This window comes from Amia ocellicauda, unplaced genomic scaffold (genome assembly GCF_036373705.1).
Source record: "Amia ocellicauda isolate fAmiCal2 unplaced genomic scaffold, fAmiCal2.hap1 HAP1_SCAFFOLD_31, whole genome shotgun sequence".
NCBI lineage: Eukaryota > Metazoa > Chordata > Actinopteri > Amiiformes > Amiidae > Amia > Amia ocellicauda.
Genome location: NW_027102876.1, coordinates 454,227 through 476,444, shown reverse-complemented (window position 1 = coordinate 476,444; position 22,218 = coordinate 454,227). Strand labels below are relative to the sequence as shown.

At 39.7% G+C, this 22,218-nt stretch overlaps 2 non-coding genes and 3 pseudogenes across 2 annotated transcripts; all 5 read left to right on the top strand.

Moving 5' to 3' along the window:
- Nucleotides 1-100: 100 nt before the first annotated feature.
- LOC136730352 (uncharacterized) lies at nt 101-219 on the top strand (annotated as a pseudogene).
- Nucleotides 220-425: 206 nt separating this feature from the next.
- LOC136730227 (5S ribosomal RNA) lies at nt 426-544 on the top strand. The gene has a single exon (XR_010809268.1). It is a non-coding gene; the product is annotated as a 5S ribosomal RNA (ribosomal RNA).
- A 209-nt stretch (nt 545-753) lies between these two features.
- On the top strand, nt 754-872 carry LOC136730346 (uncharacterized; annotated as a pseudogene).
- A 221-nt stretch (nt 873-1,093) lies between these two features.
- Nucleotides 1,094-1,212, top strand: LOC136730098 (uncharacterized; annotated as a pseudogene).
- Nucleotides 1,213-7,720: 6,508 nt separating this feature from the next.
- LOC136729867 (U5 spliceosomal RNA) lies at nt 7,721-7,835 on the top strand. Its single transcript, XR_010809129.1, has one exon. It is a non-coding gene; the product is annotated as a U5 spliceosomal RNA (small nuclear RNA).
- Nucleotides 7,836-22,218: the final 14,383 nt, after the last annotated feature.

The window sequence follows — 22,218 nt, the reverse complement described above, 5'->3', positions numbered from 1 at the left end:
GATATTTTTCCCGCCATTTTTTTTTTTATTTTTTATTTTTTCTGGAAGTTCCATCAATATCCGCCAGCCTTTAAGAGACATCATGCAACCAGACATCTCGGCTTGCGGACACACAGACCTGAACGCGCCCGATCTCGTCAGATCTCGGAAACGAAACGGGGCAGGACCTGGTCAGTACTTGGATGGGAGATCTCCTGGAAATACCAGGTGCTGCCAGCTTTTTACGTCTGCTGGGTAACTTTATCGTAGCTCTTGATACTCTCTTTCTGCCTGGAGGTGTTATAATTGAGGATTTGTACACGTACCCGGCTACTTTCAACACCATTTGCTCCACTGGTATTTTTCCCTCCATTCTTCTTTTTTTTGCTGGAAGGTCCGTCAAAACCCGCCCGCCTTTAAGAGACATCATGCTGCCAGGCCTCTCGGCTTGCGGCCACGCCGTCCTGAACGCGACCGATCTCATCAGATCTCGGAAGCTAAACAGGGCAGGGCCTGGTCAGTACTTGGATGGGTGACCTCCTGGAAATACCAGGTGCTGCAAGCTTTATACGTCTCCTGGGTAACTTCATCGTAGATCTTAATACTCTCTTTCTGTCTGGAGGAGATATAATTGAAGAAATGTACACGTACCCGGCTACTTTCAACACCCTTTGCTGAACTGATATTTTTCCCTCCATTTTTCTTTTTTTATTTGCTGGAAGTTCCCTCAACACCCGTCAGCCTTTAAGAGACATCATGCAGCCAGGCCTCTCGGCTTGTGGCTACACCGTCCTGGACGCACCCCGTCTCGTCAGATCTCGGAAGCTAAACGGGGCATGGCCTAGTCAGTACTTGGATGGGAGATCTCCTAGAAATACCAGGTGCTGCAAGCTTCTTACGTCTCCTGGGTAACTTCATCGTAGCTCTTAATACTCTCTTTCTGTCTGGAGGAGATATAATTGAAGAATTGTACACGTTCCCGGCTACTTTCAACACCCTTTCCTGCACTGTTATTTTTCCCTCCATTTTTTAATTTTTTAATTTTTTATTTTTTGCTGGAAATTCCGTCAATACCCGCCAGCCTTTAAGAGACATCATGCAGCCAGGCATCTCGGCTTGCGGCCACACCGTCCTGAACGTGCCCGATCTCGTCAGACCTTGGAAACTAAACGGGCCAGGGCCTGGTTAGTACTTGGATGGGTGACCTCCAGGAAATACCAGGTGATGCAAGCTTTTTACGTCTCCTGGGTAACTTCATCGTAGCTCTTAATACTCTTTATCTGTCTGGAGGAGATATAATTGAAGTATTGTACACTTTGTCTTAGGGACAGTCTGGCTAGCAGTGACTGAGTGGTTGACAGACGACAAGCAGTGGAATGTACGTGCTCTGTGATGTCATAGCAGTCAGCTGAGAGAGGCTCGTGATGTCATCGCTGAGCTGTCTGTCTGTCTGTCTGTCTGTCTGTCTCTCTCTCTCTCTTTCTCTCTCTCTCTCTCTCTCTCTCTTCCTCTCAATTCAATTCATTTGTATTGTCAAAGCAATTGGACATACATACATACATATATATATATATATATATACATACATACATACATCCATACATGCTAGAAAGTCATTACAATGTTATCTTAAAGGCTAACTAAGCAGAACATATATCATTATAGAACAGAGTTCATAGGTCAACACATGGTTTTAGGGAACAGGCACGTAGGTCATACCGTTTGACAATGTCTCCAAGGTTCTCATCGTAAATAACAAACAGAAATCAAACTATCTTCTGGGCTGACCTTCTAGCTTGACCGTATCTTTTTTAAGTATACAAGAGAGAAAAACAGGTGTAAGAAAATAATTTCTAATTTTCCTTCTACACATATATACATACATACATACATATGTAGCGTTATGTTGGTTGTATTTGGATAAGAGCATTTGGGCTCTGAGCTGAAGCACTGATCTAAAGAAGACCTCTCCCCCCCCAAAGTTATCAGATTTCCTTAGCTCATCAGCTTGGAACTGGTTTGCATCAAAGTGACAGTTTTGGGGAGGATGGCACCGAGAAGAGGCCAAATAGTTTGGAATTCTGCTATGAGATGTCTGGAGAAAGGGGCCTCTAGGTGATAAAAACTCTTTGAAGTGGATGAGAGCCGAAATCCCGACATAGAGCTACGAACCCAGGCCAACCGGCATTTCCAAAAGATGGCATGGATTGACATCAGTCATAAATAAAGCCTCCCTCCAATAGGACACTGGGGGCTGAAACCGAAATCCAATCTCAAGAACTCAGGGACCAATCACCTACTGATCTGACAGACTATAAGGAACAGCGGACAGTCTTTCTCTCTCTCTCTCTCTCACCTGAACCAGAAACTCGCTGCCACAGCTCAACCTGTAGCTCTGTTGCCAGAACCGGAATCAGAAACCAACCAAGTCTTTGCCGGCAACAGAAGAGTTAAACTGGGAGAAGGAGATTGAGCGAAGAATTATTTTAAAGGACTTTATTAAATAAATAACTTCACAGACCCACCTGATCAGTGGAGTTTTACAGCTGGACAATTGACTAAGTCGACTGAATACGAAAGTGTCAGTCACTTAAATAGCTATTTGAGTCTTAAGAAACTTGACCCTTGGAACAAACAGGGCCCTGCTTTCCTCAAAGACTTCGTCTTCAAGTAACTACGGTGGAACCATGCTTACAAAGAAGATTTTGTGCACAACCTTGGAGCCTTCAAACCAATGGAAAATCTGTTTGGAAAAGACTCTACATTCGCGAAACCCCAACTTCCAGGTGCATCGACTGAGTGGAAGTTCTTGGACAAAGCCGAACCGGACTGCCTTTGTTCCAAACCACACGGACCTCGTGCCGTGTGCTGTTATCTGAGCCCGAAGCCAGAGAGGCCTCTCTGCGACGAAGTTCACATAAGTTTAACAGTTTGGAGTTTGTGATTCATGACATTTGAGAAATCAATTAGAAATGTTAATCTGTGATTCATAACTCTAGAATGTGTAATATCATTTAGTTTTCTTAAATATAAATGTGAGTTGCATTAAACTGTTTTGTTGATAATTTTAGAAATAAAATCTGTCAACGCCGAGAAATATCTTCTCATTCCTGTTTAACTGTTTAGTCTGAAATTGACACAAGTTAATAGACATTAGATTATTGGTGGCCCTGCCTATCCTTAATCATTGAATAATAATCAGTTAAGGGAAATTGTGGTAACAAATAGGATCTTTCTCGGCACCTAAACGTAAATGAGACTGATATATATATAACGAGAAGTTACCTGACATAAATACTAACCTGCGTAGTTATTTAATGTCTGACTAATAATACTAACGAGAGACTCACCTTCGTCTTACTAACCGGTATTGTAGTCAATGTGTTTATAACCTTTTTTGTTTAACGATTTGTTAAACGGAATGTACGTGCTCTGTGATGTCATAGCAGTAAGCTGAGAGAGGCTCGTCATGTCATCGCTGAGCTGGCTGGCTGGCTCTCTGTGTGTGTGTGTGTGTGTGTGTGTGTGTGTGTCTCTCTCTGTCTGTCTGTATGTCTGTCTGTCTGTCTCTCTCTCTCTTACTCTCTCTCTCTCCCTCTCAATTCAATTCATTTGTATTGTCAAAGCAATTGGACATGCATACATACATACATACATATATATGGAAAATAAACAATATGTGTACATCTCTTTCTGCATTAGTGGTGCCCTCACAGATGTGCAAGTTACATGACAGACAGACAGACAGACACACACACACTTTCACACACAGACAGACAGACACAGACACACACAGACACACACACACATACTTTGACAGACAGACAGACAGACAGACACACGCATATTATGGGTCTTTGTTGGGTAGTGAAATGGGTAGCATCAGTCGCAGTGTGGGTAATGTCAGGGAGCCAATCATAGTCCCCGTTATTTGCATATCGTGGCGCAAAGCATTCTGGGAAAAGCAACTAAACACGTTTAGTCATGTATTTGTCCATAGTTTACACATGAGATGAAGGAGACAGTATGACGTGTTGAGCACCTAGGATTCCTCATGTGTATGTGAGGGGCAGAGGAACCGGATCCCAAGTGTGCGTCCCAGGTGCTATAGGTTTCAAAGCATGCAGGGGAATATGCACCCCACCCTGACACGTATATAAGATTGGATAGGGAGATATAAATAGCAATGGGGAGACTCTTGTACTTGGTGTGGCTCTATCCATATAGTGGGGCCAGCAGGTGCAGCAATAGAAGCTCAGCCTGGGGAGACTGGATTTAGCATTTCCTCTCCATTTTGATAACTATCCATAATCATTTCTGCAAAATACTTCTATGATACGTATGTATGTTTTTTACTTGTACTATATTATACTATCAAGTATCAGTGTACACATACAATGTGACCTGTTACATTAATACAGAGGCCACGGAAGGCCAGATCACTAATAGCCACTGTCCCCTGATATTACACTTTTTTACAATCACTTTGGCACTCATTTCAGAACCTTGATGTCATTTTTCAAAACTCTAGACACTAAACTCACACCCGATGATCAAAATGCACATTTTTCAAAACTCTAACACTTTTTTACAATTGCTTGGATACAATACACATCAACCTCAGATCATTTGTTCATTGAACTAAAATGACACAACTTAACATCAAAGTATTACCATTTCAAAATGCAATTCACACATTACATCTGAGATCACTGTCTATTCATTTCATTACAAAGATTTAACTATCAATTGATACAGCTGCTCAAAATGATAAGTGACTGTTGCATTACTCTTAATGCATAATTTTATGGAAACTGACAAACAATATTCCATGTTTCGATCATGAAAGTTTCAGGATAATGAGATCCATTGACATCAATAAACGAGGAGCATGAACCAGTTGGACTACATTATCTATGGATGTAATATTTCATCATCATTCATCATCATGTAGCACTTTTCCACACCATGTTTGCAGTGTGGAAGGAAAGTTAGAATTTTTTTCTCTAATACCTGTTTTTCTCTCTTGTATACTTAAGAAAGATAAGGTCAAGCTAGAAGGTCAGGCCAGAAGGTAGTTTGATTTCTGTTTGTTATTTACGATGAGAATCTTGGAGACAATGTCAAACAGTATGATTGAAGTGCCTGCTCCCTAATCCATGTGTTGATCTATGAACTCTGTCCTATAATGATATAAATTCTGCTTAGCTAACTTTTAAGATAACATAGTAATGACTTTCTGATTATAACCAGCTCTTTGATTTTTGTGTATAAAAGCTCTGACTGTTAAAATGAAGGCAGAGCGACTTTGGGATCTACTTGAGTCACTGTTCCTCTCCACGCTGCGTGTATTAAAGGCATTGCAACTAACGCTCCAACCTGGTTGAAGATGATTGTTCTTCCACATCAGATTTGACATTACTGTATGTATGCAGGCCCTTGTAATTGCTTTTCCAATACTGCCAACTGGTTATTGATGATTGATTTCACATTGTGGTACGAGTATCGAGTGAAATGAGTGCTATCCACCCCAGCAACACAGTGATAACATGGAGCCGGCAGGTCATCCAGGTCACAATAGAGGTCAAGCAGTGGGAGGAGGAAGACGTGGTGGTCAAAGGAATGGAAGGGGACATGCACCCCTTCTGAGAGGTGGTCGTGGGCCTCGTCATAGAGGAGGGCTTAGGCCTCACCAGAGAGGCAGCCATGGGCCTCATTTGAGAGGTGTTGGGGGAACGTGGTAGAGGACAAGGCCACGGACCAGACAGCGGCAGCAACAGCAAATAGTGTCCAGTGAAATCCGAGAAATAGTTGTAGAGCATGTTGTAAATCATGGCATGACCATGACTGAGGCAGCTACAATGATTCAATCAAACCTCAGAATCAACTCAGGATCAACTGTGGCCTCAATCATCAGAAATGTCCATACTGAGAAGCGGCAAGTCTTCAGCATGCACTAAACATTAGGCTACTCTCAATTGTCAAATGACTGTATACTGCATACCAATGTGTAGCACAGAGTATAGTGTGCCTTTTGAAAGAAATGCAGACAGAGTGAAGCAGCTGATGACTGAGTATGTTCAGGTATGTTCAGTTTCAAGATGCCTCTTGTGAAAAATGGTTGTGAGAACCTGAACCTGAACACAGGGCTGATGGAAATTCAGAAGTACAGTAATCAATCCTTTGTTTTACACTAAGCCAGGTGAGGAACACTGCAGTTGACATTTTACTGTAGTTTTGTTCTTTTTTGTAGCTAATTATTGTAGCATGGCTTCAAAGAAACCTATGGTGTGATTTGATTGTATTGCATCAATACATTTCAGATTTTGTTCAATGATTCCACTGTGTCTGTAGTATTCTCTCTACTAGTCCTTTTACAGTGATGTATTTATGTGTAGTACCATAATGAAACATGTATCACATATTTTGTACTACAATATTTAATGATTGTACGAACAACTACACAGTGAAACTATCGGTATCTTCTGTGTGGGTGATCTAAATAAATGTTACTATGGTATTTCATGATAAATGAATTATTTGAACCAACAAGTCTGCAAGTGCAAGGTTTCTTTAAAGATATGAATGCACAATGCAATGTTTTGAACATTGGACAGCCTGTGTTACAAGTGATGACCGTTTTGAGTTTTGTGTCTAGAGTTTTGAAAAATGACATCAAGGTTCTGAAATGAGTGACAAAGTGATTGTAAAAAACTGTATATTCATCCTATTTAATGTGCTCTTTTAAAATGTACTTTTCTTTTTTATGTTGCCATTTCTGTTCTACCAATGTTTCAGTTGTTAGCCAAAGATTGACAGAGTACATCTCATACACACAGGCCAGACAGCAAGGATTACTTTTTGAAATTCAATTACAAATGCTGCATGAACTCATCAATACGATTAGAGCTCCTGAAAGCAATATAACTAACTCACTCTACAGCATCTCATTAGCAGTGAAAAGAAACCAAGAAAGTTGGGACAGTCGACTGTTTACCACTATGTAACATCACCTTTTCTTTTAATAACACTTATTAAGCACTTGGGCACTGAAGACACCACTTGGTTAAGTTTAGCAAGCGGGATTTTCCCCCATTCATCCATTATGCATTTCCTCAGCTGCGCAACTGCACAGGGCCTTCGTTGTCTTAATTTGCACTTCATAGTGCGCCACACATTCTCAATTCGGAGACAGGTCAGGACTGCAGGCAGGCCATGCTAGCACCCGCACTCTCTGCCTACGCAACCATGCGCTTGTAATCTGGGCAGAATGTGGTTTGGCGTTATCCTGCTGAAAAATGCAGGGACGTCCCTGGAAAAGACGATGTCTGGATGGCAGCATATGTTGCTCCAAAATGTGTACATCTCTTTCTGCAAAAATGGTGCCCTCACAGATGTGCGAGTTACATGACAGACAGACACTCATACACACTGTCACACCCACACACACACACACACTTTCACAGACAGACACACGCACACACACTCACTTTCACACAGAGACAGACACACAAACACAGAGACAGACACACACACACTCACTTTCACACAGAGACACACAAACACATACACTTTCACACAGACACACACACACATACATACATACATACATACATATATAAGGAAAAGAAACAATACATTTAAAAATCACAAAAAGATGTAATAAAGTACAGAAAATCTAAATGTAATAAAATGTGATCTTTAATACACACAAATATGTATGGCTGGTCGGATGCGTCTTGGACTCGGGTTCCTCTTCATTACGTATAATGCTTTTGCCTTTTGCTATAGCTTTCCGTGGAGGGGATCGTGGGTGAGTTTGTACCATTCTTGGGAGGCTCTGCCTTGTTGGGGCGGAGCTGTGATCCAGGTGAACAGCAGATCGGACATAGGTGGGCATGTGGGCGGAGGAGGAAGGCCGGTCAAGCAAATAAGCTTGCTAAGGTACGCAGCAGCAGCAAGCAGCCCCACCATCCAGTCAGCCAGCCAGTCTGGCTGGCAGTGACTGAGTGGTTGACAGACGGCAAGCAACGGAATGTACGTGCTCTGTGATGTCATAGGAGTCACCTGAGAGAGATGTTTGTGATGTCATCGCTGAGCTGGCTGGCTCTGTGTGTCTTGCTGGCTGTGTGTGTGTGTGTGAGAGAGAGAGAGACTTTTTGACTTTTATCAGACTTCATTGCCTGTTTGCAACACGCAATAATTCATACAAAAGAAAATAAATAAATAAATAAAAAATAGTGTTCCCCTTTGTTTGTCTCCCCCCAACAAGCATTAACTCCGCCACTGATCTGTACACTTTTAAAGAAAGCAACCCAATACACACAACAAAACAACCATCAAATACTAAACCCTATAAATGAATTACATAATAAAAACCAACTCCCCGTCATACAATTCACAAAGGGCATCATTAATACACCAGACCTGTTCAAAACTCTCCAAATCATTCATCAGCCTGTAATAGTTAAACTCTAGTCTGACTCTGCACTTGACCAGCATGGCAAACACTCTCACTGCATCCTCACTGCCCTCCCCACACACTCTGTTCTTCCTAGTCTTATAGACGGCCATTTTAGCCTGGCCCAGCAAGAAGTTTACCAGCTGGTCCACATGTTTGGTCCTTCTGGTGTATCGCGCCCCTAAAATAAAAACCTTTGTGTTAAAAATCAGGTTAAGATCAGTAAAAAGACGAGTTAAAAGACTAAAAATGGGTGACAACCGAGAGCAAGTGCTGAAACAGTGAAACACGGTCTCTCTCTGAGCACAGAATGGGCAGGCGTCGGACACAGCAGGGTTAAGAACAGTAATAAAAGAATTGACAGCAATAATGGTGTGTAACACCCTCCACTGCAGATTGCCAGCTCTCTTATTGAGGGGGGCTTGTACAGGCTTCTCCAGGCGGGCGCAGTGTCTTCCCCCAGCCCCAGCCTGTAAAGTAATTTTAGGAATCACAAAGAAACAGTTGAAAGTGCTAAATAAGTATTTTGATGCACCATATTAATTTAGGAAATTTACATGTTGTTTTTCATCAGCTTCTGTATCTGATGGCTCCACATCACTGGCTGGATTGACAGCAACGACACTCTAAAAAAAGAAGTGTTAAGTTTGAGCATTCAGGACTTGTTTTGAAGATCCTGAATATCACTGGTCCACAATTTATCTGTGAAACTATGGGTTAATCTCCATATACAAAATACTTTTCACACACACTTTAAATTTACAACTAAATTTACATGTTGATGTCTTTCGTCAGCTTCTGTATTTGATGGCTCAATATAACTGGTTGCATTAACAGCAACGGCACACTACAAGAAAATAACATTATATTTAAACATTCAGGACTGGTTTAGCATCACCTCGAATATCCCTAGCCCTTGAGGTCGATTGTTATTGTGGTCTTCAAGACCAGTGCTTCTCAACCTTAGTCCTGGAGGAGGCCCACTGTCTGCTGATTTTCATTACAACAACATTGTAGGTTATATCAGTGACTGTGGTCCTAAAGTACCCCTATGCCTGCTGTTTTTTTTCCAGTTGAGCTCTTAATTACCTAATTGGCTTAACTGAAGCCATTTAACCCTTTTCCCAGGTCTTTGGTTGTTGATGAGTTACAAAGAGCTGGATTGTGGCCCGCCATGACTGGAATTGAAGAACACTCACTCTAGGCCTTTAACTTAATGTTCATATGTAGGGGCCTATCCATCTGATTTGTTTTTGCACATTTATTAACAGAAAAATTGATGGTACGTGAAATCATCTGAGCTGAAAAATATAATGTTCCACCAATAATAAAATAAATGTATTAATTAAAATTATAGAGATAATAGAATGTTCACAGATTATTAGTTCAGAAAACAAAATATTTTTTTATATCTTAAATAGAATTAACACTCAAATCAGTTGTAGGGTAAACAAGGTCTATTTTTTGGATTGATTTTATAATTATACATGTATGGCTGCATGAAGCTTACCTGAGAATCTGATATTTTAGTAACTTTGTTGCTTCTTGTTGGGTAGTCCACGTTTGCCGCCGTTCTTTTTCTGTAAATGTAAATCAAAAGGCAATAATTACATACTGTAATTAAAATACAAAAAGTATAAACATTGTATTATTATTTTTGTATCCTGTTTCTCCATCTCGATGCTGTTCTTTTTGGAATTGCATATCTAGGTTTACTTAAATACTGTTTATAAGATTGTAAACTCATCATCCAAATTTCTTCATTTGCCAAACTTTATGTAGTGCGCTTGCAGTTTCAGAAGAAGAAAAAAAACTGTAACAGATGGGATATGTAGTACTTTATACTCGAGTGGTCTATGCGATTACACCCTGTTGGTGTTATTAAGAACGCCAAGTACCAGAATGCAGAGCGGGACTGTTTTTTGTGCCGTGACTTGTCGGGGGAAAAACGCGCAGAAAAAACGGACGAGAAGGTGAAGGTAGTATGGCGGTGATGCACGCGTTGGTGAAGTGGGAAAGCGGGGTCGACAAAGACTCTTACAGCGTGATTCCCACTGCTTGCTTTCGCAATTTTGATTTATTCAGCATTGCTGATGATGACGAAGAGACGACTCGAAACTTCAGAGCAGAGTGGAGAGACATGAACAAACCTCCAAAAGGTGGATGGCCTGTCCATGAAGCGCAGATCATTATGACTGGTAACAATGTTTATTTAAAAAAAAAAAACATTAAAGTCTTTACATGCTATTTGATATATACAATCACAGTATATTTGAAATGAATGTTTAAGTTATTAATGTGTTGTACTTCTAACATACTCTTATAACATGGTAGGTGGTGGTGAGGGCGCTGAAAACTCGTCATACTTGACTGGCATTTGTAAGAACGATTTATTGTGTGTTGTGCTTTACAATAAAATCCCCCAAATCACAAAATAAATTAAACCAGATATAATTTAATAATAATAATAATTTAATAATAATAATAATAATAATAATTTAATTTAATTTAACTTCAGTTTTGATTCAGTGTTGGCTGTTCATCTTAATTTGTATGGTCAAAGCACAGTATTTAATAAATAATTCCTTACCTTGATAAATGTTATTCTTCAGTAATTTAGATTCCAGAGTAATGTATTATAGTTGATCATACTGAAGTAATCTAGAACCACAATACAGACTCTTAATGTGCACTGTCTAATAGTTTAATAATACTGATTATTAAATAAAGTTTTTCAACATAACTTCATAATCCTACATTAATGACTATATGCATTACATTAGACCTGGTAATTGTTGTATTTTATCTCTTTTATTTTTTTCGTAGCTAATGTTAATGACCCACAAAAAGGTCAGTTTGCCAATAACATAGAGCAAGTCTCTCAAGTATAATTGCAGGCATTGATGGTTTTGTTTTCACTTTGTATTAAATATATTACTAGAAATGATTATCATTTAATACTAAGGTTTTTTTCTCCAGAGATTCCAGACCTTTTGGACAATCTGAAATTTTTTTTAACAAAAGCCACATTTATCAGCAATGAAGACAAAAGTGTGTCACCATCAAGTGGTTCTGACAGCCCCACAGCAAATTGTTCTGAATCTGACAAAGAATCACCAAAACAGGTATAACACTCTTAGTCTACAATATTACAAAGACAAGGTAAAAATATATATATTGAAAACAAATATTGGTTGTAAACAATCTAATGATGCTACATTATCAGTTATATTCATAGTTAAAGTTGATAATAAGAATGTAATTGAATTATGGGTGTCACAGATTCACTGACTTTATTATGTCTGTAAATTAATAAACTTAGAATTGAGACATACTGTGGTCTTTAATAACACATTTCTGTAACAAAATCACAGCCTTACTGATAATGTATTCCACTTAACATAATATAAGAATAGTTTGGGGATAAACTTGTTTTTTATTTACCATTGTCTTTTAGGTGGAAAAGTTCCCAGGCACTGGAGTTTACATTGACAAACTGTCCTGGATCCTTGCAGAGAGGTGCAGCACGAATACGTCATATGCAAGAACCCTGACGGTTGCTGTCTTTGACTTTCCAACATTACTAAAGAGCAATCTTCGTGGTGGTGGCAGCAAGAGAGATCCAACTTCGGAGACATTAAGATCCTCATTGATGTTATTGAGGATCATATACAGCTGCCTTCGGAAGGACACGACGTGTTTCAGTTGCGGGGCTTTGCAGCCCAGCGGGACCCTCTTAATGCCGGACATCAGCTGCCCGAGCCGGTGCGGATGAACGGAGGGACGTTAGACAGCGTTACCTTCCGGGCAGGAGCAGCGAGCGGCAACACCGGGGTGAAAGTGTCGTCTAACACTGTGCCATTAGCCACTAGCTGATTGAGCAGATCAGTGGTTTTTAAGAAGATAACAATGGCAGCAGACTTGATATTTTCACACCCTGCTACCTCCCCAACCGCTAACACACACTGCTCTAGGGGGCAGAACTGCACCGGAGCGATCTTGACTCCATGGCGTCGGGTCAGTTTTTCAAAAGACGCATTCAGGGGGTCCGACCCCCCGACCCGGGAAGAACTACCGGTACTCCCCCCTCCCCTCCCCTGTTCCCCCACAATAAGAAAAGCACTGAAAACAGAAGACAAAATAAACAAACTGAAAAAAGTAAAGCAACAAAAAAACGCAGCCAAAGGACAGAGCTCTCAGCAGCACTCCCGCTCACTGCAGACCCCTCCCACACACTCCCAGCTGAGAGAGAGAGAGAGAGAGAGAGAGAGAGAGTTAGTGTCTGTCTGTCTCTCTCTCTGTAGATGCATCATAGGGAACATATGTAACAATCTCTCTTTTTGTTTACCAAAAATGAGAATGAACGTATTTCAAGTGGGTGTTGCCTTGGTTGGAAACGTTTTAAGATTATTTATGAAGTGTAAAGTGGATTTGTCTCAGTTCTCCGTAGTTTTCAATGTATGTGCCATTCAGTAGCGTTCATGTTACAGATGTGCCCTATGCAGTGGTAGGGTCAATAAAATGTCAGTAAAACTTTATTTTAGCAATTATGGAGGGGAAGAACTGCAAATAGCGGGTCCCCACTAATTATCTAACTTACCAACAACGTTTCAAATTAGGTCTTGCGAAGCTGCCAAATAATGCTGTATAATCGTATGTGTCTTCATACACCGGCTGCTATAGTCTGATAGCTTTGATTATATATACATATTTTCTCGTGAACCACAAATGCTATTTGCTTGATTTTTACAGAGTATGTTATAAATACCATTGTTATGAAGCCTGACAAATTGTATGCTGTAATTATGAATATTTTCAAATCATTTGTTTGTTTTTCCTAACATGTTACAAATGTTCCCTATGTGAAAGATGCATTATATCTTAATAACGTCTAAACAATTAAAGATATACAGATTATTATTTTCGGTAAAGTTATAACACATTGCTATTAACTATGTGTGTCAGTAAAAGTTTAAAAAATCCTAATAATTTTTTATTGATCCTGCAAAATAGGTGTTTAGGGAACATTTGTAACATTAGGGTTACGATTTGCCATAGACGCGGAATGAGTTTGATTGTGATGTTAAATGGGGTTTAAAGAGAGTCGCCTCGGTGCTGATTACTATTGCTGTGTTTCTCCACTTCTACTCCATGCTTGGGAACGCCCACATCCAGTGACGTCAAAACCGGTGGAAAAGCGGGCCGGTTCAAAAAAGATCAGCTGGATCCCAGGCCGAGCAGCAGCTCCGGCTCCAGCACCGGCACCATGTCGCTGGAAAAGCGCTAAGTGAGCTCACAGTGAGCTCAGTGTAATGTCTGCTCTGGTGAGCTCACAGTGTGACCTAGTCGTGAGTTCACGTCTTCACTGGGTAGTCCATGACAACTTAATTGACTCAATTCTTGGGCTTAATTGGTCAAAATGACCATTGGTTGAAGGTACTCAGGGACTGATGTGTAGAGAGACTTATTAAACCTGCAGGATTGTGGTTTTCCCAGAACAGAATTAACCAGTGTAGCGTTATGTTGGGTGTATTCTGATAAGAGCATTTTAGCTCTGAGCTGAAGCACTGATCTAAAGAAGACCTCTCCCCCCCAAATTTATCAGATTTCCTTAACTCATCAGCATGTGAACTGGTTTACATCAAAGTGACAGTCTTGGGAAGATGGCACCGAGAATGGGCCAAATAGCTTGGAATCCCTGCTGTGAGATGTCTGGAGAAGGGGGCCTGTAGGAAATAAAAACTCTTTGAAATGGACGAGAGCCGAAATCCCGACACAGAGCTACGAACCCGTGCCAACCGGCATTTCCAAAAGATGGCATGGATTGACATCAGTCATAAATCAAGCCCCCCTCCAATAGGACACTGGGGGCTGAAGCCGAAATCCAATCTCACAAACTAAAGAACCAATCACCTATTGATCTGACAGGCGTATAAAGGGTAACGCACGGCATCTCTCTCTCTCTCTCACCTAAACCAGTAACTCGCTGCCACAGCTCAACTTGTATCTCTGTTGCCAGAACCGGAACCAGAAACCAACTAAGTCTTTACCAGCAACAGAAGGGTTAAACTGGGAGAAGGAGATTGAGCCGTACAAAGAATTCTTTTAAAGGACTTTATTAAATAAAGAACTTTACAGACTGCGCTGCCCGCCTGTGCCCAGCCATCCAGCTGGACAATTGACTAAGTCGACTGAATACGAAAGTCATTTAAATAGCTATTTGAGTCTTAAGAAACTTGACCCTTGGAACGAACAGGGCCCTGCTTTCCTCAAAGACTTCGTCTTCAAGTAACTACGGTGGAACCCTGCTTACAAAGAAGATTTTGTGCACAACCTTGGAGCCTTCAAACCAGTGGAAAATCTGTTTGGAAAAGACTCTACATTCGCGAAACCCCAACTTCCAGGTGCATCGACTGAGTGGAAGTTCTTGGACAAAGCCGAACCGGACTGCCTTTGTTCCAAACCACACGGACCTCGTGCCGTGTGCTGTTATCTGAGCCCGAAGCCAGAGAGGCCTCTCTGCGACGAAGTTCACATAAGTTTAACAGTTTGGAGTTTGTGATTCATGACATTTGAGAAATCAATTAGAAATGTTAATCTGTGATTCATAACTCTAGAATGTGTAATATCATTTAGTTTTCTTAAATATAAATGTGTGTTGCATTCAACTGTTTTGTTGATAATTTTAGAAATAAAATCTGTCAACGCCGAGAAATATCTTCTCATTCCTGTTTAACTGTTTAGTCTGAAATTGACACAAGTTAATAGACACCAGATTATAGGTGGCCCTGCCTATCCTTAATCATTGAATAATAATCAGTTAAGGGAAATTGTGGTAACAAGTAATGATAGGATCTTTCTCTCCACCTAAACGTTAATGAGACTGATATATATATAACGAGAAGTTACCTGACATAAATACTAACCTGCATAGTTATTGAATGTCTGACTAACAATACTAATGAGAGACTCACCTTCGTCTTACTAACCGGTATTGTAGTCAATGTGTTTATAACCTTTTTTGTTTAATGATTTGTGTGTTATCATATGCGATCCCATGGTCTTTGATTTGGTCACGGAAGTGATTTGTCTTTGATTTGTTGATCTAGAGTTGAATTTTAATTAGTTTTTCCCTTTTGTATAATTAGTGTAGTGCTACATTTAGTCTTTGTTTTTGAATAAATTTGACAATTTATATCTTTGGAATTGGTGTCTGCATCCAATTATTACAGAAAATGAGTTCTACAAGATTCCAGGATTCGTGATAAGGTGATACTATAAATTCACTTCTTTAATTGAATTTTATAAGTGTACCTTACGCTACACCTTTGACCACCACGTCTTCCTCCTCCCACTGCTTGACCTCTATTGTGACCTGGATCACCTGCCGGCTCCATGTTATCGCTGTGTTGTTGAGGTGGATAGCACGCATTTCACTCGATACTCGTACCACAATGTGAAATCAATCATCAATAACCAGTTGGCAGTATTGGAAAAGCAATTACAAGGGCCTGCATACATACAGTAATGTCAAATCTGATGTGGAAGAACAATTCCTTTATCCCTCTGTTCTCCACCAGGGTTGTGCTGATCGCCTCGATTGGCAAGTTTGCAGTGTGAGGAGTGGATCCATGTCGTCGTTCCTAGGCACTTCACAGCTGTGTGGGTGGTCAGGAGCACCTGGTAGGGCCCTGTCCACCTGGGCTGTTGGGAGGACTTTCTCTTGTGTGCTTTGATATACACAGTCATCTTGCTGGAAGGGGTGGTAAACCTGCTGGGATGGTTCAGTCTGGGCGGCTTTCATCTGTGAATGGACAGCTTCGAAAGCACGTGTTAGTCCCATACAAAAAGACAACATAGCATCATCCATCAAGTGGATGTCCATTTCCCTTACAGACAATGGAGGAGTGATGGAGAGTCTCATAAGTCATCCCATAATAATCTCACACGGAGAAAGACCTGTTTTTCTCAATTTGCTGACGATTTCATTGTCATTAGGACTATAGGAAGGGGATCTGGACGTTTGAGTCCTGTTTGTTTGCATATATTAGACAGCTTATTCTTTAATATCCCATTTTGTTTCTCCACTGCTCCAGCTGACTGAGCCTGATGGGGCAGTGAAAATGTTGTTTACCTCGCAGGGCTTTGCATAGTTCCTGCACTATTGTCCCAGTGAAGTGAGTGTTCCTATCACTGGAAATTTCCCTGGAATGCGAAATCTACATATAACATCCCTTAACTGTATTTTTGCTACTTTTACTACTTAAGCCTTCCTACGGGATAGGCTTCAACCCATTTAGAACACCTATATATTATTACAAGTATATATTCATATCCACAACATTTAAGCTTTTGAACACAATCTATTTGCATATTGCAGGATTATGAGCTTGACAAATGTGGCAAGTTCTACAATATTGCTAAGCTGTTACTATAAAACCTGGGGCAAACCAATTTAAAAGACTGATGCACACATCCCCCCTTTGCCCGTGTGGCCAACACCATGCGCCACATGGGCAAACCAGGGAAAGAGTGCCTGTGAGGCAACCAATGCATTAGCAAATGTTTGAGCTCTCTTATGGAAGGTGCAGTGGCCAGTTGCAATTTCCTGGAGCTTTTACAGTGCATCTCAAATTAAATTTCATCCAGCCCCAGGTCATAAAAGTCAAACCCTAGTTACGACATACATAACACATACATTTTGTTGCTTCAAAGAGAATACAAAAGTCAGCAAAACATTCTTTTTTACAAATTCAGTTTGTAAACTGTATTGTACATATATTTGTTGCGTTTTGATTTATAAACATTATACATTGTACAAATCTTAAGTGAAGGGCAATGGACTGATTCTGACTTCATGGCTGTCATTCTATTCATTTGAATAATGTGACATCTCCACTACATTATAAATTAAACTATCAATAGAAGAATATGTGCTACTGCGGACGTCATCTGAGCAGTTTCACAATATATTGTAGATTCCTATAATCTGGAAAACCTTTAATTATAGTATTTTAACTTATTTCTCCACTGAGTCAAGCATCACTTCAGCGTAGTGGACCTCAGCATTGGTCTGTTCAAGTTGCTGTGAGGCTGTCTTTAAAGCTGCGCCCTCGGCCTACTGTGTCTCAACAAGAACACCAGCATCTTCTCCATATGGGTCAGACATCGGTTCCTTCAGGACACGATTCATAATATGCATATCTGCCATGTGGAATAAATCAGTCTGAAGACACAATGTGTGGTTCACACAACATCAGAGATCGTCCTTATAAAAGGCATCTCTATCACATTAGTTGACATTCGCACAATCTATAAGGTTTCTAGTAAAGGGACAATTCAAAATAATAATAATCTTGATTCCAATTTATCTCATTTATCAAATTATTTCAGTACAGCACTCAGCTGTCGTCAGCAGCATCATATCTCCTGTGTTTATTGAATCAGCTTTACTTCCTAGTGTAGATACTCTTTTTGTGTGGAGTTGTCAAAGTTTCAAAACAATGTGCTTATCTTTGTCCTTTTATCTAACTTAAATACCTGAGAACATTACAATAACTATTACAGCAGCTCCTTCAACACCATAGTTAATAGTAGTTGGGTAAATGATGGCAGTTATTAATCTTTGTTTCTCAATTCATTTTTTACCAATAAACCATAATTTGAAATTATTTCCATACTCCTATTATTCCTATTTTCATTATTATTAGTTTTATGCGGTTGTCATCTAGTATGTGATGTATTCGTCTGTATCAACATCAATATTATTATCATTATTAATACAAGCAGTGTAAATTACCATTCATTACACTCTTGCTCTGTTTGTAATAAGTTATGAACCCTTACACGTACTTACAGTCTCTGCCTTGTCTCTGACTTCTCTCTCTCTCTCTCTCTCTCATCTCAGGCTGCTTGTCTGCTCAGGCGAACAGGGGGAGCAGAGGAGCACATACGGCCCTTGCCCCCTGCCCCCCTCTTCCTAATTGATAGGGTATTTCTGTTTGTGAAAGGACTATTTCCAAACAGTTTTATAACTTGCCATGACTATGTTTCATTAAATTAGTTATGTTACACCTTTAGTTATACCTGTAGTAACTTCATTATTTTCCCTCATATTCCAGTCAATCACCATCAGAGTCTCTCGTGGCAGTACATTTGTCTCACACAGAACAAACTCTCCTTTCTCAACCGCTTTCAATTTTGGATAACATCGCACTGCATCCCAACAGCTGTTCTTTCTCCTATTCCTAATTTCTTACAAGAAAATGCAAGTTATATTTGATCGATTTGTATTATTACTATTTATATACATTTCACTACATTATTGTAGTTAATGAATGTATTTAATCTTTGGAAAATAAGCCTTTTCATTGATCTCAATAATGATGTCCAGGTACTTCAGGAAAGCACATTTTCAAAAAATGTGTCCAGTCAATGATTTCCCCAACTAAGAACCTGCGTGGGCACTAAGACTGTCCTCCTGCGCGGCTCATGTCTTTATTGTGTCACTTCCTCCTATTGAAGTCCAATCTACACCAGTACAGGTTCAGAAGAACTGTTCCCGAATCCAGATTGAACTGATCAATAGTTAATTTCTTACCTACACATTGTATTTAGGGATCTATTACTAGGGATTTAAAAACTCTTCATTGTGGAACTCATAGCTTCCAAATGAGCACATCGTTAATTTCCTGGAGTATCTGGTTATCTATTTATCAATATGTAAGAAACCTTCACCGAATGTTTGTGGTTGCCTCGGATTCCTATTTCTAAATTTGGCTCTAATTCCATTTCTAACATGTTACTTTTAACTTCTGTATTCGTAAGACCTATTTAAATAACTTAATTTTGTATTATTATTTCTGTTTGCAATAGCATTCTGTGTACAGTTAAATGCTGACTTTCTTGTAGGTCTGTTATTACAACATATTTAACTGGTGTTTTTTAGCTATCATTCTGTAACTATTTGTGACTTATGACTCTCTTAGTCATATTCTGGACTATACAGTACATGAAAAAGTAAAAATATGGACATTTACCTTGCGCAAACTGAAAACGTACAAACATACAAAGAGACACATATTAATTTATATCCATAGTAAATTCAGATACCATGGTTTTGGTTGGCATGTTATATTGACCTGCAGTGTCTCAAACTACCCTTATTTATTACTTATCTAGTAATTTTCCTTCAGTATCTTGAGGACTGTCATTTATACTGAAAAACATATATATATATTTTTAATTTGTCTTCGGGGCATTCAGATTGAATTATGCCTGTTGTCTTTTCTTTCTTTTCTCTAACAAATGTTTTAAGATAGCTAGCTTTGGTTTCTCATTTCTTAATGCTTTGTATTCCTATTTTGCAAAACCGTTTTTAGGTGCTCAAGTCTATCTGAATCAAAAGTCCCATCTTCTGGAAACCTTAATTTTCTGTCACCTATTGTCCAGTCAAACGCACCGCTTCACTCCATAGTTATCATACATGTACCTTACATGTGTACCTTTAAGTGGCGGGTCGCCCGTCTTACTAGAGCTGTTCCCACACAGTAACACGTTTTCCCATTTTCTATGTATCGTTTTGTACACAACAACCAAGGCGTGCAAGCCCGCAAAATAACAATAAACGACAGGGGAGAAAACATAGCAAAAAACAAGAAAACACAAATAATACTAAATCCTATATAGGAATAACAACAAACATGCTTTTCAATGTTTGCATTTATAGAACTTGTATATAACTTAATGACTTTTCTTCATTTACCATAAACACTATAAACTTCTATAAACTATAAACACGTTATTTTATATTATCACCGGCGTATCAGATATTTAACAATTAATTAGCGCTCCTTTTTTTTTTTTTTTCTAATAGTAGGTCAAACCCACTTAAGCCTGCGGGAACCCAGACAGGAAAACACAGTCCTGTTCCTTCACAAACAAGAAGACACAGTCAAGTCTATGGTAACCCTAAGAAACCATGCTCCTCGGTTATTGGTGTCAATGGATCTCATTATCCTGAAACTTTCATGATCGAAACATGGAATACTGTTTGTCAGTTTCCATAAAACTATGCATTAAGAGTAATGCAACAGTCACTTATCATTTTGAGCAGCTGTATCAATTGATAGTTAGATCTCTGTAATGAAATGAATAGACAGTGATCTCAGATGTAATGTGTGAATTGCATTTTGAAATGGTAATACTTTGATGTTAAGTTGTGTCATTTTAGTTCAATGAACAAATGATCTGAGGTTGATGTGTATTGTATCCAAGCAATTGTAAAAAAGTGTTAGAGTTTTGAAAAATGTGCATTTTGATCATCGGGTGTGAGTTTAGTGTCTAGAGTTTTGAAAAATGACATCAAGGTTCTGAAATGAGTGCCAAAGTGATTGTAAAAAAGTGTAATATCAGGGGACAGTGGCTATTAGTGATCTGGCCTTCCGTGGCCTCTGTATTAATGTAACAGGTCACATTGTATGTGTACACTGATACTTGATAGTATAATATAGTACAAGTAAAAAACATACATAGGTATCATAGAAGTATTTTGCAGAAATGATTATGGATAGTTATCAAAATGGAGAGGAAATGCTAAATCCAGTCTCCCCAGGCTGAGCTTCTATTGCTGCACCTGCTGGCCCCACTATATGGATAGAGCCACACCAAGTACAAGAGTCTCCCCATTGCTATTTATATCTCCCTATCCAATCTTATATACGTGTCAGGGTGGGGTGCCTATTCCCCTGCATGCTTTGAAACCTATAGCACCTGGGACGCACACTTGGGATCCGGTTCCTCTGCCCCTCACATACACATGAGGAATCCCAGGTGCTCAATACGTCATACTGTCTCTTTCATCTCATGTGTAAACTATGGACAAATACATGACTAAACGTGTTTAGTTGCTTTTCCCAGAATGCTTTGCGCCACAATATGCAAATAAGGGGGACTATGATTGGCTCCCTGACATTACCCACACTGCGACTGATGCTACCCATTTCACTACCCAACAAAGACCCATAATATGCATGTGTCTGTCTGTCTGTCTGTCTGTCAAAGTATGTGTCTGTGTCTGTTTGTGTGTGTTTGTGTGTCTGTCTCTGTGTGAAAATGTGCCTGTCTCTGTGTGAAAGTGAGTGTGTCTGTGTCTGTGTCTGTCTGTCTGTGAAAGTGAGTGTGTGAAAGTGTGTGTGAGTGTCTGTCTGTCTGTCTGTCTTTGAAAGTGTGTGTGAGTGTCTGTCTGTCATGTAACTTGCACATCTGTTAGGGCACCATATGCAGAGATGTACACATATTGTTCCTTTTCCATATACACTCACCTAAAGGATTATTAGGAACACCATACTAATACTGTGTTTGACCCCCTTTCGCCTTCAGAACTGCCTTAATTCTACGTGGCATTGATTCAACAAGGTGCTGAAAGCATTCTTTAGAAATGTTGGCCCATATTGATAGGATAGCATCTTGCAGTTGATGGAGATTTGTGGGATGCACATCCAGGGCACGAAGCTCCCGTTCCACCTGTAGCGTAAGGTACACTTATAAATTTCAATTAAAGAAGTGAATTTATAGTATCACCTTATCACGAATCCTGGAATCTTGTAGAACTCAATTTCTGTAATAATTGGACACAGACACCAATTCCAAAGATATAAATTGTCAAATTTATTCAAAACAAAGACTAAATGTAGCACTACACTAATTATACAAAAGGGAAAAACTAATTAAAATTCAACTCTAGATCAACAAATCAAAGACAAATCACTTCCGTGACC